The sequence below is a fragment of the Bombus vosnesenskii genome, unplaced genomic scaffold, assembly GCF_011952255.1.
Source record: "Bombus vosnesenskii isolate JDL3184/JDL3185 unplaced genomic scaffold, Bvos_JDL3184-5_v1.1 scf7180000013542, whole genome shotgun sequence".
NCBI lineage: Eukaryota > Metazoa > Arthropoda > Insecta > Hymenoptera > Apidae > Bombus > Bombus vosnesenskii.
In genome coordinates, this window is record NW_022883108.1 from 530,456 (window position 1) to 553,078 (window position 22,623).

A 22,623-nucleotide genomic window follows, 5' to 3' on the forward strand; every position below is an offset into this window, starting at 1 on the left:
TGACATTTGTCGGATACACGTGTAAAGAATCGAGTATCGCGCTCCGTTATTTTCACGATCCTTGTGTTCCAAGTAATGCTAACATTAGCCGAGACACGTATCAAAAGCATTCTATGTATCACGGTCGGCGAATCACCGTACGAATCGTGTCGAGAAATCGTTGGAACGCGGCCAATCCGCGTCGGCCCTTTTAGAAGCGACTCCGTCGCGTGCTACGGAAATCGATAGATACTCTGTCGGTTCTTGCGGAACAAACATTGATTTCGTCTCATCGTATAATTTGCTTCGGCCCCGGGTAAATGCGTCAATGCGAGATACGGGGTTCGCCGAGCTTCTCTCAGTTTCCCCTTGAGTGTCCTCTTTCTCCTGAAAACTGCCTCGTCGTCGAGTTCCCATACCTTTTTTGAGCCAGTCGTTGGAAACACAGATAAATTAGTTAGTTAGTCGACCGACTAAACGGAATGAATTTCTTTCTCTACTCGACTGGTGTCTAGTTTCATTAAGATAATTGACATATTCATACTTCGCATCATATTTACGTCTTGTGAATTTCAGTTCGTGTATACCAGCAGTTTATTAGTGAATTAAATAAATAAGTGAAAAATAGGAAGGATTTGTTTGAGCTAGAATGGCATTAGGGATGTTGCGAGGCATATCTAGATCACGATCGAGAATTATCTTATTTGTTTAAGATTATAGCGCCCGATCATTCTCGATCATGAAAAAATATACCTCGTCACATACTTGACGGTCATCGAGCTTAGGCTTAACCAAACCGTTCGTATTCTTCATTTATTTATTTAGTCTACAAATGCACGTATCCTTTAGTATATTTAAAATATAATTGTCTGTGAGAGGAACTGCTCAAATGCGACGCGAAATATGATCAAATCGATCGTTTCTTTAAATTTAATTATACTAATAATAACGCAATTAGTCTAATCAAATGGATCGTAAAGCGTATCATATGATTCTCAAGCGAAGAGGCTATGATGTCATAAGCCAGATGTACAGTTGCAAATACCTCGTACTTTCTTTTTCAAACGCGCTATTTACTGTACTCGATTCAAACGTTACGCTGCGCAATCCATGCTTGCGTTTCCATGTCTTACCTAGAATTAACATTCGAACAATGATCCTCGGTAGCTCGAGCTTCCTAGAACAGGTGAAACCACATTTTCTTCCCCCTCTTTTTCCACGGCGTTACATAAGCACGCGATTCGCGTCCCGATCGACGAGCGCACGGTTTCTCGATGCTTGGGAGAAGTTATCGTGCATGGAAAAAACCCGCGAATACTGTTACAACGATATTCCACGATAAAGACGGAGTCTCTCGCTCTTGGCGGGCTGGAGGCGAACGTAATTTCACGGTGAAAAGTCGCGAGACAGCCAGCCACGACGAATGAAACGACAACGAAGAGGTTCGACCAGGTTGCGGATAAGTTGAACGTCGAGGAAGGGGAAACGGAACTCGGCAGAAGTCGGTCGTAACGACAAATCATAGAGCGAAGCCGGTGCTTATCCTCGGACTGGTCAGCCAGCGGGTCTGTGGCATACAGCCGTTGGCATAAATATGCTTCGTCGTACTCGTGGGTGGCACCAGAGGATCGTGACAGCCTCGAGAAAGAGACGGGGAAATGCATGCCCGATATGGGATATCCCGTGAACTACAGGGTGTTTCTAATCTTCTCGTCAAAGTACAGAAGCACGATCTGTTGGTCGTAATAACGAATGGAAAAAAGAACAGAATATCATCCGTGTACACGTGTATAGGTCTGTGATAAATAAACTGCGTATGTGTGTATCTATGTATACATAACAAATTTTAGTATGCATAAAATCTCATTCTTGTTTTAAAAAACAAAATGGTCTTTAACGTTTTAGGAAAAACGTATGCTATGTTTTTTAAAAAGAATCATAGCAGAGTTAAGCTGCTGCAGTTTGGCAGGAAATATCGCATGCATCCTATGTAATGTGTATTGAAGTTTCTGAAGTATTTGAAAAATTGGAATTTACTTCGAAGAAGTATTAAAATTCAGCTCTCAAGTATTAGAATTCAACTTGAAAAATGCATTTTCAGGCGAATCGTAGATGATTGAAAATAAAAGAGAACGTGGTTGGAAATGGTTTTGTATTCGATACGGTATTACGAAGATAGTTGCGCTAAGATTAGATAGGGAATAGAGGTTTCCGTTGAATATCGATCGCGCTAATACGGTGGATTCCAATTTGGATGCCAACGTCGCGTTAAGCTGATCGTTAAGCGGCGTCATCGTCGAAGACCGAGCTCGTGACTTGGCCAAGATTCTCTTTAAGGGTTATTGGTTGGTCGTTGTTAATAAGCTGGTTGACATTGCTTCCTCGCTAATCCCCGAATAGTGTATGTTCGTAAGATCAGAGAAATTCTCCAGCAACTTCAACACCGTCATTGATGTCAATCATGCAAATGTATGACCGTAAAACGAACCTTTCAGAAGTTAATCAACTTCACTCCTTATTAACTTTTTATTTTGATGGCATAAATACACGATTAATATTCGAAATCTCAGAAGGAAGTTCCATTCGTTTATTCGTCGCAAATAAATGATAAAACTAAATTCGGGGATACATTAAAAAAAAAAATAGTGTTTGTAAAATCATCAATTTTTCACACTCTCCGATATACAGACTTAATCGATGTGATTTTCGAACGGCGTAAATCGCACAAACGTACAAACGAACGAATTTTCCAATTGAATCTTATCTATCTTTTCCTAAGTAACTCTGAATGGTAATGATCAGATCATCTTTTCTTTCACGAATAACCATCCACCAACCAGAAAAGTGCTCAAATTATTTCAAAAGCATACAAACTTCCATACTATCCGTGTATTTAGCGCGTGTTCGTCGAATCGTTGATCGCGCATTGAATGCGTTTTTAAATTCCAGCTGGCGACTAAATTGCTGGAAAATTTGTAAGGGAATCGGATGCCTGTCTATGGCTAGATTGGCTCGTGAGAGTGTGGGAGTGTTCGCGCAGAGGCTGGAGAGGACGGGAAGGCGGAGAGAATCAACCAACCATTCCAGGCATACTTTACGTCCGGCTTGATTTGCGACGGGCCCACGATATTAATAGCTTATTCGAGGCGGGAATTGGAGCGAGTATCGCCAGCCTGCCGCTTGCATCGCGCTTGGCCCTATGTTCTGGCTCGCTATCCTCCCCGGTTCGTTCGTCCCCTGCCAGCTTGTGTGTCATCCTTTACTTGTTTACATCTCCCTTTTCCGCGTTTACCCCACACGTTCGTTCATTGTTTTCACACTACCTAACTTCCTGCTAATCGACAGGCTCATCACCTGTGTTTTAATTCCCATTGCACAATTCCTGTCACGCGACCATTTCCTTGCCTCGTTCGAGGCAGAGTACGGTAGAATTCCATGCATTCGAACTTGTCCAGTGAAAAACGGTTTATATAATTGTAATTTATATAATAGGAACTCGTTCTATTCCACTCGTTGTTATTTTTCGTTCGCTTAACAGGAGTTCACGTTCGTGTAAGTGAATTCAACTAGCAAAAGTTCAATTAATCAGGCATTAACTAAAATTTCGTTCCAGTAAATGGAGTTCTACTGTACATCTCCGCGAGAAATTCGACCGTGCATTAATTATAGGCCAGTAAACTATGATTGTATTCCAAGATTAGGAACTAGGAATCTATCGATGACCCGAATAGCTCGGTTGGCACGGCCACTCAGAGATGCCGGTTTATCTGTTCGATCGACTTCGTTGCATATAATTCACAACCTTGACACTCGCTAAAATCATTTGACGTGGTCGTGACGGTTTTCCTTCGTACGAAAAGTCCTCTTTCTGGTAAAATAATCTTCTCGCAGGTGTCGCGTTGCACCACGTTTCACGAAGTAATTACAAGTACCTACAGCGTTCTACGTTACAATCTAATCACCGGCCTGGCTTCCTCAGGTGCATGTGTACGTACTCGAAATCGACTCGCGTTTATGCACCACATTCTACTTGAGCGTTGTCGTTCGTTACAGCCCCGGCTGCGTTGCGCTTCATTGCTTTGCAGCGACCGTTGTTAACCAGCACGCTCGTCCATTATCGTCTTCGTCTGCTCGCGCTAACGACCGCTACCCTTTCAAAGGAACGCGGCGCAATCTTCACCCCTCGAAATTCTACGCTGTCGTATTTTTCGTATTGCAAAATTTTCTTATCCGAAGTCCAACTTTCGTAAGGTATCCAGGGAATTCGTTCGGAAAGTAACACGTGAAATTAGGTTAATTCTTCGGTGAATTTAGGTTATTATCTTAACACCTTCACCTGTTACTGAACTTTCATTTCATCTTTCCAACAGCTATTTTACTTTTGCTAATGTCCTTTGTCAGAAATTTGTTCTGCACTCGACTTTGTTAACGATCATTGTTTAAGCAGACAATTAACAAAACTCAATGGATAATAAAAATATCTATAATATCTATCCAAATATCTACACAAGTATTATAGCGACACAGTTCTCTCTTTTCGAGTGTGAAAAGATGCGACAAAAACGAATATTCGATGAAAGCTGAAACGCGACAATTGCGTTTGCAGCACGGTCGAAACAACCAAAAGAACGCAACGTTTGCGTCGGAAACAGCGGAAGTATCAAATAGCTTTTAATAAATAATTTGTTCATTTAGAATGTCGTTCGAAAATATGTCTTGAGAAAATAATTACGCATAAGTATTGTATATACTTGATAATCCTGATCCACATCAGGGTGTAAGGGTTAACAGAGATTAATTTAAAGCAATATCCGCAACTTTCGTTATTTTCTCAAATAGCATCGGTGGTTTCTGTTACAAACAAACGGCAAAATTGTTACGACGTGTTACGCAGATGCGGCGAACTGCCTTCTGCGGTTTTATGGATCTGTTTGTGCAGTATTCGCGCAATGAAAAGTTGCAGTCGTAATGCAGCGGGAATCGCGATATCTCGTACTGGTGCAAACTCCACGCGTTGAGAGTGGTTTTTTGATACGTTGAAGGCATATTCACTTTGTAGTATGTTTGTTAGAAATATCTATAGTTCTCTTACCCCTTTATTTAAAAATAAAATATTCGTTCGTTCACCAATCGTATGTATTTAATCTGCTAGAGATTCCAGAAATGACTGTCCTCGTTTTTATTATTAACACCAGAACAGTGACTTCGCTCAGAATATTTCTTTAAAACGATCGTTTATTTATACCTTTTTATAAGATCTTACTGTCGTGATACGATATCTCATGTTTAATTTTGGTTAATAATGCAACGTTTGACTTCGTTAGTGATCTAGAACCAAACATATTATTCACGAGAAATTAAGGTTTCCCTAGAAATATCTGTGTTCAAAACTCCCAAAATATTCTTGAATTTCAAACAAGCAGATCATATTGAATTTGTCGCTTCATAAATAAAGTTCGATATTTTAGATTTCAGAACTTCGTTAGTTGTATAACGATATTATTTTGCAAATAAAATGTAGAAAATCACGTGCAAATTTAATACGCTACTATCGATCGATGAGAATTACATAGCCTTAACGTAACATTAATCCAGAAATCGTTGGAAAGTCAGTTAGAGCGAAAAGTCAGGTTCTTTTCAGTCGCAATTGATTCGCATCACAATTTTCCCCGGGAAACGCGAGGAAAACGTTGCTAGGAATTGGAACGGACGATATCCACGTAGAAATGTAGTCGGTAACTCTCTTATCGGCTCGGCGACTTCGTAATCGTCTGAGTCGAGGAGTTCAAGGTCGAGAGAGAGGATTGCCAAGTGGTCGTATGTACTACTTCCCGACGCCAGGATCGTAGCTTCCGGCGGAAACGACGTTAAGGCGAGGGTCGCTGGTCGACATTGGAAATCGATCGTCCCTCTAACGGGGCCGAACTGACACGATCGTTCAATCTCTCGAGGAACGATCACGTACAGACCCTTTATATGCTGGCATTGTTTCTCTCGCTTTACACCAACGTAAAAGACGTTCGAAACATTTTCCATCGAACATCGACGATCTCGTCAGCCCATTTCGACGTAGATACTCGAGACTCGACTTAAAAAGTTCAGTTTTTCATTTGTTTTCCGATGTCAACTTTTTGTGTGCATCTCATAAAAGTATATTTTATTTGGAAATAGAATTTTACTTGGGAATAGTTGTTATATTCGATGGTAGGGACATAAAATACATTGATTCGTTTCCAATCCTGCTTCGATAATATTTTAATAACAAGGACACAATTTCAACTGAATAATAGATCGCATTCTTCGTTCCTTCGCGTTCTTCCGCCATGTATCATTTCTAAAAGATAAAAATTCACCGCATCTTGTCAAACGTCAACTAGCCCTAAGTCAAAACACTACCGACACATATGGAGGATAGAAGCATTATCTCATAGCGTAATTGCCTAAGTTTTCGCTGGGTAAATGGGCATTGAGTGTAGAAGACAAGGGGCAATGAACACGGAACGCGTGCACGTACGAAAGAACGAACGGTGAGCGGTATCAAGAGTAGTAGAAGAGCGAAAGGAGACAGCGATAAAGGGAAAAGGAAGGTGCAACGAAGAAAGATAGAGGCGAGACGTTCTACGCGAACCCCGAGAACGAAGGCTGGACTCGGGCCAGCGGCAGCATCCGTTCCACAAATGTCGCTAAATATATACCTAAGCTAACTGCTTCTAAACGGGCCACGAATCTTGGCCGATAGCACGATAGCGAGATTCTCGCGAAGAGTCGGATGAAACGAAATGGAGAAAGAGGTAGAATGTGGAAAGAAACGATACAGGGAAGGCAAAGAGGTAGAGAGTCAAAATAGAGCAAGAATGACAAGATGGAAACAAGCTGGGACGAGGAACAATGAGTGACCCACATAGACGGGGGCAAATAACAAGCGTGGTAAAGTAACGAGAGATAATGTAGCTCCATTATCGTTGGCCGATAACTCGAGTCGACGACACCGTGTGTCGTCGTTACACGTGACACGTGTGTATGCGAACGATCGTGTGTCCCCGGTTGGAGGGTGTATAACACGCGTCGGATAGAACACAATGGCTAGGTCTTTTGTTATTGATTCGAGTCTAGTGAAACGATGGCGATGTTCCGATCTGGAAACGCTTCTCGTCCCTGTATGTCGATTTATGGTAACGTACAGTGGATGCGTGTTTTGACGAACCGACATTCTAACTCAATACGTCAAAGCAATCGATTGGTTATCATAATGCGATATAACGACACGTTGTTTAAAGGTTTTTCTTTGTCGGAAAAGTTGACAGTCTTTAATTCCAACGTCAAGAGGCAACATTTAGATCAAAGAAAGAAGATCAAAGTCAGAATTCGATTTCATCGTTTTTTGCAATGCCGGAGATACTTTTCATCCCGTACGTTCGCAAGGATATACAAATGTAAAAAAAGTTCGCGATAACAGGAAAATTATCGTACGATTAATTCTCGATGTACATCGTTAGCAAGTGAGCGAGTTGAGTTATATATCCAGCGATGCGACTGCTTTTATTAGGTCGTTACAGTTTTATTGATACCGCGGCAACTCGTTCTCTCTATCGATATCTGGAATAGTCTTATCTGGTTATATTTCTCATCGCTACGTGCCAGTAATCGAATAAAGCCGTTATCTTTGTACTGAGCTACAAACAAGCTTCTCAAAGATTATTTCCGTCCTGGAGGATTATCCAATACACGATTCTTCTCAAAAAACGTATGTACGACATCTAGAATCTTACGACCGCGTTTCGTAATCGGCCAGCATAAATCACCAAGTAGAAACCATCGTCATCGTCGACTGTTTCGACGAGGATCGCGAGAGACCGTCGCGTGGAGAGGACCGAGGTCGACAAGTCATTCGACGCTTGTTTCGTGGTCATTGATATTTCGGTACCGTCTCTGTTCTCTCTCTCTCTCTCTCTATCTATCTATCTATCTCTCTGTCCTCACCGTTGCGCTTCACCTTTGTACGTTCCCAGTTTCATCGGTCCTCTCCTCGTCTTTCTTCTTCTCTCTTACGAAAGGAAGGAACGAAACGAGGATCGAAGCGAGACGTCAACGAGCATCAACAGCAGCGGCGGCTCAGGGAACGTCGCGTTTCTGGTTGACCATGAGTACAGTTGGCCATAATCTGCAGGTAGACCCGGCGCGAGAAACGACCGTCTTTTGCCTTCATCCTTGTCCATGCTCCGTTCTCTTCCCTCTCTTCCCTCTCTTCCATGGTTCTCGCTCTATCTCTCTTCATTTTCTTACCTTCGCGCTTGTCTACTTTGGTCTCCCGTTTTCTCGCTCATCATTCATCTTTCTTTCTCTTTCTCGTTGTTCCTTAGTCTGGGTCAGATAGGCTGACGATGCAAACGCAGTCGGTGTTGTCGCAACACGCGGGCTACCGCTGTTCGATATAGCGGCACGAAAAAAGGATCAGATTAGAAATCTCCGAGAGGAACATAAATCCACACTTGGCAATCCGAGCGACGGGGACGTCACTGCTGTCTGTTTCGTCCTGTCTTCCAGGATTCCTCGCGAATCGATGATATCTCGTGTGCAACCCGCGTCGGGACGTCCGAAGAACGCGTGGCAGAGTTCCTCGCTCGAAATTACGTCATTCCACTCGATTCGTTATCGGTCAAGCGTTTGTTGGTCACTTCGTTGCGTCGTGTCGGCCGTGTGAGCGGATCCCGAAGAGGCGCGCGGACACGCAATCCTCGAACGCCGCTGGCCGTAACCGACTCGCCTCGGCCTCGTGTGTCGAAACGATCGAAGAAATCGCTCCATTCTCACGATAAACGATTCGTATTACCGTAGTCCATATTTCTTGCTATTTAACGCGTCATTGTTCGACGTTTTTCTATCGTGCTAGGAAGAGACGGATATAAATCGTCGTTACGTGAATCATTATCGAAGCTATGGAGTCGTGTGTCATTAACAACTTGTTCGCGTGGTACTTATTTCTTTTTAACGACGAGAAGTTGCGTTATTTGATTATCTTTAATAGTCTGACGCTTGAATTGTCGAACTCTCACTTGCAATCAGTTTAATTTCATCTTTGAAAAAGCTGGTTACTTGATGAATTATTAGGCCTCAATTCTTATTGGATGTAAATCGTACCTAAAATCTTTAAATTGTAATAATTCAGTATATAAATATAAAAATCTTCATCGGGCGTTATATACAGGGTGGTTGGTAACTGGTGGTAAGAGCGGAAAGGGGGTGATTCTACAAGAAAAAAGAAGTCGAAAATATAGAATAAAAATTGTTTTTTAATTTCTTTTTTTTAAATTTTTCCATCGAGACAACGGTCTACAGTGAGATCCGTTATAACTAGAAATGATAAAGTGCACGCGTACCGAGCGAAAATTCAAAGTCGATTTTCTCGAAAACAAAGCCTTAAACAAAAAATTTTTATTCTATATTTTCGACTTCTTTTTTCGCGTAAAATCACCCCCTTTCCGCTTGTACCACCAGTTACCAACCACCCTGTATATGTATATGTAGAGAGGGAGAGAGAGAGAGAGCGAGACAGAGAGAGAGCGAGCGAGAGAGAGAGAGAGAGCGAGAGAGCGAGAGAGAGAGAGAGAGAGAAATAAAACAGAAACTAAAGAAATTTACTCTCACGCGTTAATTTTGTCTGTTTTCTACACTGACTAATTTTCTGTATTTTCATATATACGTAAAAGTGCCAAAATAATAAAGATACTCTTTTCTAGATAAAACGTTCTCGCCTATGTCGCTATTTCCGAGTTCAACTATTTTTATATTACAGTTTCGCTTAGCCTATTAGAAGCTTCGCTTCGTGTTTTCGATAGAATTCGAGGCGATGTTGGTTATAAATAATCGGAGCGCTGCGATTACAAAGGTTAGAGATTCGTGCGATAATCGAGTGGCCTTCCTCTCTTTCTATATGGTTGTCTGCGATCGGAAGTAACAAGAGTTACGTTGGTAGAGCAATGGTAAAGTGTCGGTTGCGAAACGGCCACGATTGCGACGATGAAACGACGGCGTGTCAGCATATGATATACCGGTCGGTCGGCTGGCCTGGCTGCCGGCCGGGATGTCAAGGCCGCATACATTTACATGGAAATACGCCACGTTCGAGGCAAACGGGCGCGATTCTATTCCATTCGACCACCTTGCCCGTAGACACCAAGCCAATTCTCTTCGAGAACGCGTTTCTGTATTAACTGGTCGTGTAAATGTTACTAAGCGATATGACGTAGTAAACGTAATGTACGTTTCAATTTTGGCATATGAAGCAAGAATACATGGAGTGGAAGAATTCTGAGATATATAACGTACTTTCGGTTGTTTTTAATAACTGATATTTCGAACGTTATATATGTAAATTCCTTTCAAATTTTAGAATGTTTTCCCTTTATAACGTATGATCTTGTAAATGATTATTCGTGAGTTGGTCCTTTGAGGTATTAAGGATCGATTTGTTATATTCACGCTTGTGTTTTATATGGTGATTTTAAATCTGTAGACGATAATCTATGACTTGGATTTTTTAGAAGCGGTGGCTTAAAGGCCGATTCTATTCTATCGCCATATTTTTTATATGAATTTCAAATCTTCGAGTATGTTGGTTTTATTTCGTATAATTTAGGTCCCTTCAGAAGTAACGCTTTAGTGTTTGATTTTATCCCATCCTTTCCCTTCTTTTCTCATGGAAATGGGACATTTTAGCGACGAAGGTAACGCATGGTCAATGGATGGAAATGTTTTGTGGGTTATTGTTCGTGGTTGTAAGATTGTACGTAAAAGAAAGGAATTCGATAATAGTATCCTTTAGTAGGTAGTAAAAGTTTTATTTTTGTGTTCCTGAGGCTGTGCGTTCGTATTCAGTTACTACAGAATACGGCTCTAAGGTTTAACGTCCGTGGCATTGCCGGCTTCTGGCGGACATTGCTAGATCGTGAAAGGTTAGCGCCGGTGAAAACTTAATTCGATTATAGTGTTCCGTATGCGCTTCGAGCAACATTCACCTATTTTCCTCTTCTCCTTCAACCACAAGTATTTAACGTGCTACTTTCAGATCTAAAAACACGCGAAAAAACATCAATGAGACGTAATATCTATTTTCAACGCGATTACCATTTTATTTCACCGACGTTACGAATTCAACGTCTGGATTTATGGAGTCGGTCTTTCTTTGTTGTAAGGCAGTTGTATAATTCTTAGTTAAATTAAATAATTGTATGATTTATAATTAGAGGACACATGACAGAAACTTGAAGAAGCTGACCCACTTTCAAGACCCATCATCGCCATTGCGCATATGTATCTCTCGTGTTGTGAAATGCATGTGGCTTCTAAAAGCGTGTCCTATATTTTATTTCTCTTCTACATATCAGACTCAACACCTAGCAAAAGTTTTAGCATATCATCGAGAATAATTCTCGCGCGTTTGTTACTCTCATCGATGTTCTGTTCCACGGTGGTGACACAACGAAGTGGGTTTTCGCGTTTACGAGCAGCAGCAAGAGGACGTGGAATTTCGCGGCAAGTCAAAGGTATAATGTATTCGAGCCGAGCGGAACGCTTGTAAGTCTGAGCTGGTCGTTCTTCGAGAGAACGATAAAAGGAGCTCGTGAAACCAGTATGTATACGTGGTCGTACGTGCAGCTGATGGGGCGGCGATCCAATGGAACGTGGTCAGGCTTCCGCGCGTCGGATTGCCGTTATTTTAAACGCGCCACGTTCCTCGCGACAATTTGCACCAGGCTACACCGAGCAACGCCCCGATAAAAATGATGTGTGTCAGCATTTTTAACTGAAATCGACTCGAAAACGTTCGAACGATATACCGCAAAAACAGGTAGAATGATACATTTGCGAGGCTCTCGCCATTTGCAGCTGTAGCTCGATTAATTTATTCACGAGCATCGGCAGTTACCAAGAGCATGCGTTGGTTATTTATGCTACCATCATCGATATTGTAGCGCTACTATTTATTTAGTCATTCTAGTCACTTCTTCGTAGGTGGATAGTATCGCGCTAGTGCACATGAATTTCATCGAAGTTCGAAGTTACAGCTTCTACAAATTTATCAAATTTTCATCCGTTGTTAATTGTTAACTGCCTCGAGCCAGTAAGCTTATGTATATTAACAAGATTTCTCAATGGTTCAACAGTTAGCCGTTGGAGAAATGCATTAAATCATATGAAAGTTACTCTACAATATACAATTTTTCAGAGAAACTGAATGCATCTAAAATTTTATTTGAAAAGGACTGTCAATACGCAACAACCTAATATAGGTTAAAAATACATATTAATAATACTTCGTTAAAAAATACATAATACACGAAAGTATTTGTTATCAAATTATTTTCGGCCGTTGCATGAAACTCTATATCGAACGACCACCATACAGAATTGGTTAAGCTTTCGAGCAGCATCTCTGGTCACGCTCAAGGTTTCAGTTTCGTTGATTCATGGAATATACAGGGAGAGGGTTGGTCGATCGAGCAGCTTGGAGAATAATTGGTCCGAACGTGGTGACAATCGCAAGCAATCGTGTTTCTCTCTTTTAACGAGGATCATTGTCGACGCGCGCACGATGTCGACCCGAATCCATCTCGTTCTCAGTCGCTGTTTCCCGCCAGTAGTGTGTCAAGGTCTCTCCAGCTCGCGATGGATGCACGAGATCGCACCGGGATGCACACGTTCGCTAGTCCCGTGTACAACGGTGAAGGTGACGCGGTGACGTTTCATTACCCATAGTGGAAAGTGTTTTTTTCTTTATCGACGTCATCATCGTGTTGGCTCCTCCTTGATTCTGTCGGCGATCACCTTTGACCTTTTCGCCCCCGTCTGCAACACGAAAATGATCGATAGTCGGAGAAACTGAAGGTAATGTCATGAACGTCTCTTTAATTGACCATGCGACGTAGTCAAACTCCAAAAATTTGTATTTTCATAACCTCTTATCTTGTGATTTCGGGTTTCTTTGCAACTCGAGTGGGCGTTAGATGCTCGTTGATGCAAGATTGTATAGGATTATAAAGATTATATAGCAATGTAAGATTATATAGATGTGTAAGATTATATAGGATTTAAATATTACGTATACAGAACTTTATATGAACTGAACAAAATTTTAGTTCGAATCCGATGAAATGAACTTCTTCAGATTGGATCTACTTGTCTGAACGTAAATTTGTATTGCGCGAATTGTTTGCAATTTGTACTTAATAATCCTTGGTCTAAGAGAAGCAAAATCGTAATCCAATTTAAACTTTGTTAAAAATGAAATCAGTCTTCATCGAACCTGAATTACAAGCCATATCACGAGTGTGACTCATTGTTGGATCCCAAAGTTGCAATATTTCCAGGTTTAAGTCGAACGACAAATACATTTATTTAAATTTAACGGTAAAAACGAATTACGATATAAATTGTGGATAACGTATCTGCGAAACCATAAAACAGACCAACAATTTTGTTCCTCGAAACAGCGGTTCCCTCCGATAATAACGTACCGTTTCCTGTTATCACGGTTGGACTATTCAACGAGTCGACACAAATATGTTTTGAATTTGCAGCTTCGAAAGACACGTAACGCCGACGCCGAACTCGCGCTATTTCCCGGGAAGAAAACACGTCGACAGCATAACAAGCAGGCCGTGGTGCTCAGACGAAATGCAAATTCGTGATTCCCTTAGAGAGAACCTCGGTGCTCGGTGATTTTCGCGGGCTCGTTCTTCGTGGCGCGAATTACATCGCAACGCTTTCGAGGTTCCCTCGCGAATTCGATCCAGAACGAACGCAATCCCGTTTACACGGCGCACCGCGCCGTGAGAAATGGTTCCGGCAAACTTGCTCCGTTTCGATGCTCGCAGTTCTATCGGATTATGAGTCTGCTTTCGTAAAACTGTACTACTCGCCCTCTTACATCCTGCTTGTTATATCCAATTCTCGGCTTGAGAAACTCGCGCCGCAATCTAATTACATTACCAGTTTCCAACAGAAACGCTTCTGGAAGCTTTTTCATCGGCGTGGAGGGGGAATCACGAAAAATTTACATTTTCAGAGGGGAAGAAAATAAGAAGAAGGTTTGTTTTCTTCGTCGAAGAAAAAGACGAGGTTGGGAACGAGTTCAACACGAACGTTTATCGATATCGTCAGATTCTGCGCAGCCGATGGAAAATCCAGCAACGTCGCAACGCGATAAAAACAAAACGAGATGTTCTTTCACGAATCTGCCGTACAACGTACAGCTTCCATCTCCGTGGTCCTGATTCGACGATCGCGACGAGAACGATTATTCTAGATCGTACCATGAATTTTTCAACATCCGCTACTTTTTTCCCTGCCGAAACGCTCGATCGAGACGATGGCACTGCGAGGGATGCGTACGTGCTTTGTAACTCCCTCTCAAAGGTACACATACCTATATATATGTGTGTACACTATAGGTCGTAAATATTGGGATACATACCCTTTACATTTACCGGGAAACTTCAACAAATTTTATTTAGTATCGCGTGTTACGTGCTACATGCGATGCGGATGGGGTAACTTTATAATAAAATAATTACGAAATATATAAAGGTAGTGGAAAGTATCGCGTGGCCGAGCAGATTATACATTTGAAGAGGACACGAAGAAAATGGAAAGTGATTCTTGAATTTTATGTCATTTGGCGCCTGAGATACTTGGCAAACACGCAAACTTGTGAAGTTGACGGATATGACATTTTATAAATCAGTTTTGGAATGTTCAATAGGACGCAGAAATACGTATCTCATTCCATAACGAAATAAAGCGACAATTCTGGTAACACGAATCTGGATTATTGAGTTTGTAAATTAAAATTTCGTTTACTTATCGCGTAACGTTCAGAATTTGTCGCGTTCACGTGTCATTCTTAATTTAAAGACCTTTAAATAATCTAGTGTTCTGAATAATCTCGGTGCGAATTAAAATAATTATCCGAATCGGAGGCACGGCAGATGTAATCTTTTTATCAGGGTGGTTTTTATTCTGCGTTATTATCGAGTCTGTATATGCGGGGTGGTTGGCGGCGGATAAGGTCAGGGATGTTGGGGTCGCTGTAACGGAGTTCATTAACGATATTAAGCACGAGACGCCATAAAACGCCGGTGATATCCACTCTCTCCACCCGCTTTTATTATTCGGCCGCATTGGTGTGTTATAATCAGCGGACGCGAAACGGGCCATGGAAATGTTTCGCGAAATATTTGTATTGCATCAACATGGCGCTGTTATGAAGTTATTCGTTCGAGAATGTTGAATAAGTGGGGGAAGGGGTAGAGATTTTACGCGGAATTTCATAACCTCGTTCATTATCGGAGGTAATTGTTTCTGTTCGACTAGAAAACCATTAAATTTCGAATTTTCTATTATACTTTCGGAAGCACCGAAAGTTTGCAGATTTTAAATTTATTTCTTAATACAGGCATCGCTATTAAAGTATGGCTATTCCTCTCGAAAGACTGCACGCATTCGTCAAAAATATTATTAACTATCTGTATTTGTTTCAAACTTATTGCTTGCATTTTTGTCTGTATTTCTAAATCTTTCCGTTAAAGCGCATAAAAAACAAAAGGTCAACACTGGCGTTGTCAACTATTACCAACAGTTTACCAAATGAATTTTAAACAATGGAGACGATACATCGTGTTAATCTGTCTATTTCTTCTTCAAGCTCCACCAATAGCATTTACCTCAGAGTTAAACGTTCCGACAGATATCCCGCTGTTAGTCCAAATCCTTGACCTCAACTATAATTACCACATTTATCACCATATACATCAATCTCCTTCGAGTGGCTCATCGAATATCCTAACCAGGCAAAAGACCCTACACTGCCGTTGGCCTGACAGCCGATCGAACTTATCCAGGTCATCCCTACATCTCTTCCTCTTAAACCGGACCCCTATTCAGTTATCACGTACACAAAACAGATTTTCTACTTTTGTTAGAAACATTTCGCTTAACATTTAGAAACGCGTGCTTCTCATACGAGTTCGAGGGATCATTTCGAAGGCGAAGCCACTGGCCCGTTACGGTATCATTCACGGTGTGTACGAATGGAACTCGGCCACGATGGTATCTAGTGGCAAGTACGCACACGAACAGGGCTTACCCCCGTCGCTGGAACGTTGCCAGATTCGATGAGGCGAGCGAAACCAATCTGCTGGATTTAAGTCACTCTCCGGTGTCTCGATTATGGGTGCTGTAAGCACGCGAACCTCGTCGGAAATTCATCCCCTCAACGATTTTCCTTTGTTAGAGGGTAGAAGTCGTTTTTTTGGCTGAAAAGTTGGCTGGCGAAAGGAATACGGGCCTCTGATTGGTTTAGTATAATAAAAGTGCTTCTCGTGACACGATTGAAAATAGGTCACACGTAGTTTTGGTATTGCAGGAAATTAGATTTAAAAATCGATCGTTTCCTGGTTGAACGCGTTGGTATATGACGTGGAATACGGTCCATGAAGCGCGGTAAGACATTTTTAACTTATGAATATGAAAGTATGTATGAAAGCAGCGCAGAAAGTATAGTCAGAATGTTGCTATTGAGTTTTCCGCATCGTGTTATTTTTGCGACTCTTATACTTAGAATGCGATTCATAAGAAACATTGGCAAGTTTCTGGCTTACAGGTCCAATGAAAATGTAGAAGCAAGTGGGGAACCAATGTGTTCATTGAATTTCACGCATCGTATTAATTCACGCCAATTTACAATCGTTCATCACGCGCGATTTAATATTACGTACAGCGGATACAAAATTTATTTACGCATACTCGTATTTTTCAATGGAGCGTTTTTTTTTTTTTAATTAAATTCTATACGTTTTATTCGAATTTTTCGGTTATATGAAAGTATTACTAATTGACATCTTCCCAGCTAGCAATATACGCGATGCACCGTAGAAAATTCATCATTAGAAAATGGATCGTCGAACGGTTTTTCGTCGTTACGTACGATAATTCGGTCCTTCGAAGCGGCATTTCGAAGCGTACAATGCGTCGAATTAAATCGCCCACGATCGGCCATTCGTTAATTAAATTACCGGCGATGCGACCATTCAGGGGAATTTACGAGGTCACCAGTCGAAGTTAATGACTGCCTTCATTCGATGATATTTCAACGAATAAAGTAAGCTGGCTCGGTTGTTGAGCGTTGTCCGCGATCGGAGTCGTGACGGAATAGAATTTGCGGTGGGCTTTGCGGTGGCCAACGCGCGCGGTTCTTTGCTGGTGATTTGGGTAATGTCGCGTGTATAATGATACCCTGTCTCCTATTCTAATAGAACCCAGTAAATGGAGATTTAAACCGACTTGCTCGGTGAAAAAGTTTAGCATCCAGTTTGTATCGTGTTAACACAGTTGACGTTAATAATCTTGTTCGAGAGTAGAAGATTACATTAGCATATACGTTTATTCAAAGCTCGATTCTGATGGATATTTTACGTTTATTATCTTCTATATTTGATTTACATGTTGTTATAAACAATTTTATTCTTTAAGTTTTAAATTGTTTAAACAATTTTATTCTTATTTTAGATGCATATAGCTGCAAACATTTTCTTCGATCAGTCCATTATGATGATCGAGACAACGTTGACCTAGCCTTCGTCGAACGAGACTTTAAGAATTATTAACGAATTATTAATAAATATGTATTCCATTGTCTATATTTCTGTATTTATTAAACACAAAGGCAACAGTTAGTTTTGCTGTATACTGTCGGTCATGTATAATTATTTATAATTCGTGTATACCACATCGCATATCAGTTGTTTTAAAATACTTAGAGCTCCATCTAAAGCTAGCATTCTCAGATTTTCGGAATACACCCCTTAATCCCAAGATATCCTAGAGATTTGGAGGTCATTTTCATTCGAAGTTACGTCTAGGCTATCGTATTTTCTCTTTCCTTTGTGTTTTAGTATTATTTTTTTCTATTTATGACGTTACCGGTTACTTTCATTGTTCGGATTCCTTTCTTAGTTTTCCTAAGCTGTTTTTTCTTTGTTACGGAATATCCTGCTTCTTTTGTTATATTTATACGTAGATATGAGAAAAAAACCTTAGGAGAAAACATGATTCCAGAGAAACATTCCTACGTATAAACAATTATCGATGACAGTCGTTTATCCGCAACTCTGGAGAATAGATACAAAAGTGCACGATGTAGCTTGTTAAAAAAAGAGAAGGTAACGTAATAACGAGATTACCTATACGAGGAAAAGCATGATTGATAGAGCGCTAATTGGCATCTTGAGTAACTTCCTTGCTTTGGATGCAATAAGAAGAACCTTCCCGGAAATGTACGTTTGTTTACCGATGCATGTTGAACAGCTTAAACCCACTTATTTAATAAATCTTATTTTTTCGATCTCATCTGAACGTTTTATCAAATCATCGTGCACATTAACACGTCGATACAAATAGGTATCAGTTTAACAATCTACGTTATCTTCGCGATCGGATTTAATCTTGCATTTTCATTTCTTTTTCTTACTCGTTTCTTTGATACAAGATTGAGTATTTCCCAAACATAAAAGAATGCCTTCCAAAATGTAATCTTTATCATATCCTAACTCGTAGAACATTTTTAATATTTCTTATGCTTTCGTTCATCGGAAAATATCGTTGTCATCTAAAGGCAAATTTATCCGTTTTTCAGTGGGAAACGATACATTTGCTGTAATTTAATGGGGAATATACACCGTAAGCAATTAATTTACTTCGCTTTCAAAGATGATTAAACAAGATTTACTTTCAAATAAACACTAATAACTCTAATAAGCTGTATTGAGTAGCCAGCTGCGTAGTTACTTAAAAGGCGTTCGCGGTCTTTTCGATGCATTTCTTTCCGCAAGATCGAGGAGAGAATTATTTAAGACGATAAACAACGAAGAAGAATGGAGAGGAGTAAAGGATGAGTCTGTTGGACATCGAACGTTCCCGGAGTACCTTTAATTGAACGACGAAGACGAATCGCGCTCTCCAGAGTCTCTTTTGCCGCTTCGCGAAGCGAAGACCGTTTCTTATAGCGTACGTGTACGGTGCGCGTTGCCAGAAAAAAACTCTTGTTCACCGTTTCCCGTGGGTAATTTTCTGCGGTAAATTAGCCCCGCGGGGCGAGTCTCGCGATTTCTCGCTTCCGCCATTGCCTTCGCGTTCCTTTTCACCTTCCTTTTCGCTCCAATCGTCGGGAGAATTGAGTGTTGGACGATGAGTTCTACAACAAATGTTTATCGAGCGTGAATCGTTAATCAATTGCGATTTATGCATTTATCGAAAATTTCAAGGTGCAAAAATCCATAAAATTTGTACAACATGGAGACATATATAATAAAATATTCAAAGTCAAACACTCGATAAGTATAATATCTGGTAAGTGAAACTCGAATTTAAGTTTCATTTCTTTAGTCGCGTCTATAAAAATATAGATTTGTATAAACAACAGTTCATTCATTATTTCATAAGACAGCGAATAATTCTTACTGACCGATACCTTTAAGTTAGTACCTAATTTGGCTGTAGTTATCTAACGTTTAGTAACGTTATTTAAGTTTCATAATTTTTCTCTTTTCTTAGGAAGAATAAAACATCTATTAATGACGAAGAGTAGAGACAGAATAGTATCTGATAAACTGTAGCGTAGAGAATTAAGCATCTATTACCAGAAAGAACTTCTAATCGTACACATGGCTAAAGGGATATCTAAAATAGAATCGGTTTGGTAGAAATTTGCCAAAATGCGTTAAAGTTTCGGGATGAGAGTTTTCGATGTCCGCGCTTTAGAGCTGATTAATAATAAATATACAAATTCTAATAAATATACAAAGAGTTGAGAACGTGCGGCGGAATATGTTTTTACAGGATGGCCACACGTGCTGCGGGATATAATCGATGCTGAAACTTAAATCAGTTCGCCGAGTTCCGTAACGCAAATCGCTCGGCGACATGGTGGATGAAGTATTAATGTTCTTTCTTAGATATATGCGCCAGCTAAGCGTAGGGGTTAGCGGTTGCTCGCCACCCCTCTATATTGGATTTCGATACCCGTCAGCGTGTTATTCTCCGGTCGCTTCAGCAGTGCAAAGTTGGCTGTTTTCGTAAATTTCCTCCGTTAGTTTGTTTATCGATTCCTCTTTTTTCGCCGCAAATATTTTCCAGCTTTCCTCGCCAATTTTTTAGGAATCTAATATTTTCTCAAAAAGACGTATTTATTAATACGGTACTATGTGGCAGTCTTAGACTATTAACCATTTGCACTCTGAATTTTATTTCAATTTCGTTACCAGCAGCTCTCAATGCTTTTAAGTGTTTTATTTGAAATTTACTTTAACTAAAAAATAAGACAACTTAAACAAATAAAGGAAGAAACAAATTCACTTAAATACCAGTTTTATTCACACTATTGTTGTATTTTGTAATTTTTAAGCGTATGATATATCTTGAAACAATTTTCAGGATGCAATCCTGGTTTTCTTTCGCACATTTCACAAAGAAGAGTGGGACTGAAAGAATGTCGAGTGGGACTTGACAAAGGAGCTCCTGAGATAAAAACTGATGTGGAGTCACATTTGACATAGGAGTGCGAAGGGTTAAAGTGATTTTCATAAACGAATAAAAATTCTATATATTTATCGAGTAAATTTGTCGGTCCATCTTTTGCAATCTTTTGTCTAGATTCCATTAAATTCACAGCGGACATTTATATCGATTGTTAGAAACGTTACGAACTTTTCGAACTTAATACTTGATATTATCTTAACTGCACTGCGATTTTTAAAATAAATTAGCTATTATTTAATTAACTATTTTACAAGACTTAATAACATGGGTCACTCGATATTTTTGCACAGTTACGTATGAAACTCTTCATATGAAATTTCAGAAGAAATGAAAATGGTAAATTCATCACCTGTTCGTAATGGTTGCGGTTTCTCAACAAACGTTGCCAAACATTTCATTGATTAATGTCAACATTTCACTTGCAATGGTTATTCGCAAAGATGTCGAATTAAACCAGTGGTATATTAATTTCAAATGAGCAGTGTTTTATTATGTTTGTGAAAAATGGAATCTAAATGCGACTACGTTTACTTTCGACAAAGTCCGATAGCGAAACACGCGCAGGCTTTATTCCCTGTTTGTAGGTCTCGGCTTTAATTGTCGGAACTGAACTATTCTCGACAGTCTGAAACGTTTGTTTGCACACTGTAATGTAATTCGTTGTGCTTCGGTGTAGCAGCACGCTTTCGTCCATTGGGACCTGCGTTTCAGTTCTCCAACGTTGTTTCTATCGGGAAACTTAGAATAACGTTTCCCAGCTGTGCATCATTAGCAGCAATTACGGATCAAGTTGTGACGCTTAATAACGGAATAATCCTTCGATTAGAAAAACGAAGAGAATGCATTAGAGAAGCGACAGTTACTATTACTTGCAACTCGCTAATGGAAAACTTTTACGAATATATTACGTACGTTACAGGGGTGTTTCCTAAATTTTATTTAAATCGTGCTGAGATGAGTAAAATTCGAATTCAGTTTAAAAATATTGAGAATCGTGAACTTTTAAAGCTCTTGCAGTAAATATCACGTAGTGTCTTCTATGTATATTTTCGTTTCTATTACAAATCTTACCGATATAATCACGATACTTGTGTCTCGTTACTGGCGTTAATAAAATCTCGAAATGTATTGTATAACAGAAATCCATAAATCCATAAATGTTCAAATTCTTTCGTGAGCTGCTACATTTGAAGAAATTGCTCATTGATTCCATTTATCTGCTATGAATTAACATCGTGTCTGTTAAACCATTCAAACAACAGCGAAGCATCCGTTACTCTGACACGTTTAACGCTAATTACAATGAAACAAATGTTCCTATTGTTCTCCAACCGTATCACAAGAGTACACGCGAATACCGAGATTTTTCTACCTCACACGTAAATACTCGAATCTTGAGAAAATACTGTTCGAATACTTCGAATCGATACACCAACAAGCGATAAGAATATTTATACAACGTGACAATGAATGTCCAGGTAAGGTTCCCGAGGTGTTGGCGCGTAATCGTCAAGTACTTGTCTCTTGTCTCGGTACATTATTCGTCATTTATGATGCCCACGCAGTGAACCATTCACCATAGTCCCATAAACTATGCAACTTTGCCCACCTATCGATAGTATTGTTAGCCTCGTGTACACGCCCAATCGATTTATACCCACATATTTCAATCTACATCGAAAAGAAGAGTAGAGAAAAAAGAAGAAAAAGCGGATATGACAAAAAAATCAACGCGTGCAATTATATCTATGCGGCAGCTTACGAAAGTATCGCGACATTTTCAGAAACATTTTGAAATTTCATTAGCACTGTAATGAAATCCGACTATCGAGATTATATGGATAGAGTTTGGGATCGATTCCGATATACGAAACCTTTCAGAAGGCATCGCTCTTCATAAAGTTATCAATTTCACGTTATTTAGATACGTAATTAATATTCAATATTTCAAGGGAAATATTACTTTCATACATTTATTTATCACAAAGAGGTAGCATAAATTCCATGGAAAATCTCCAAAATCATATTTATGATTCATGCGTTTCAATTTAC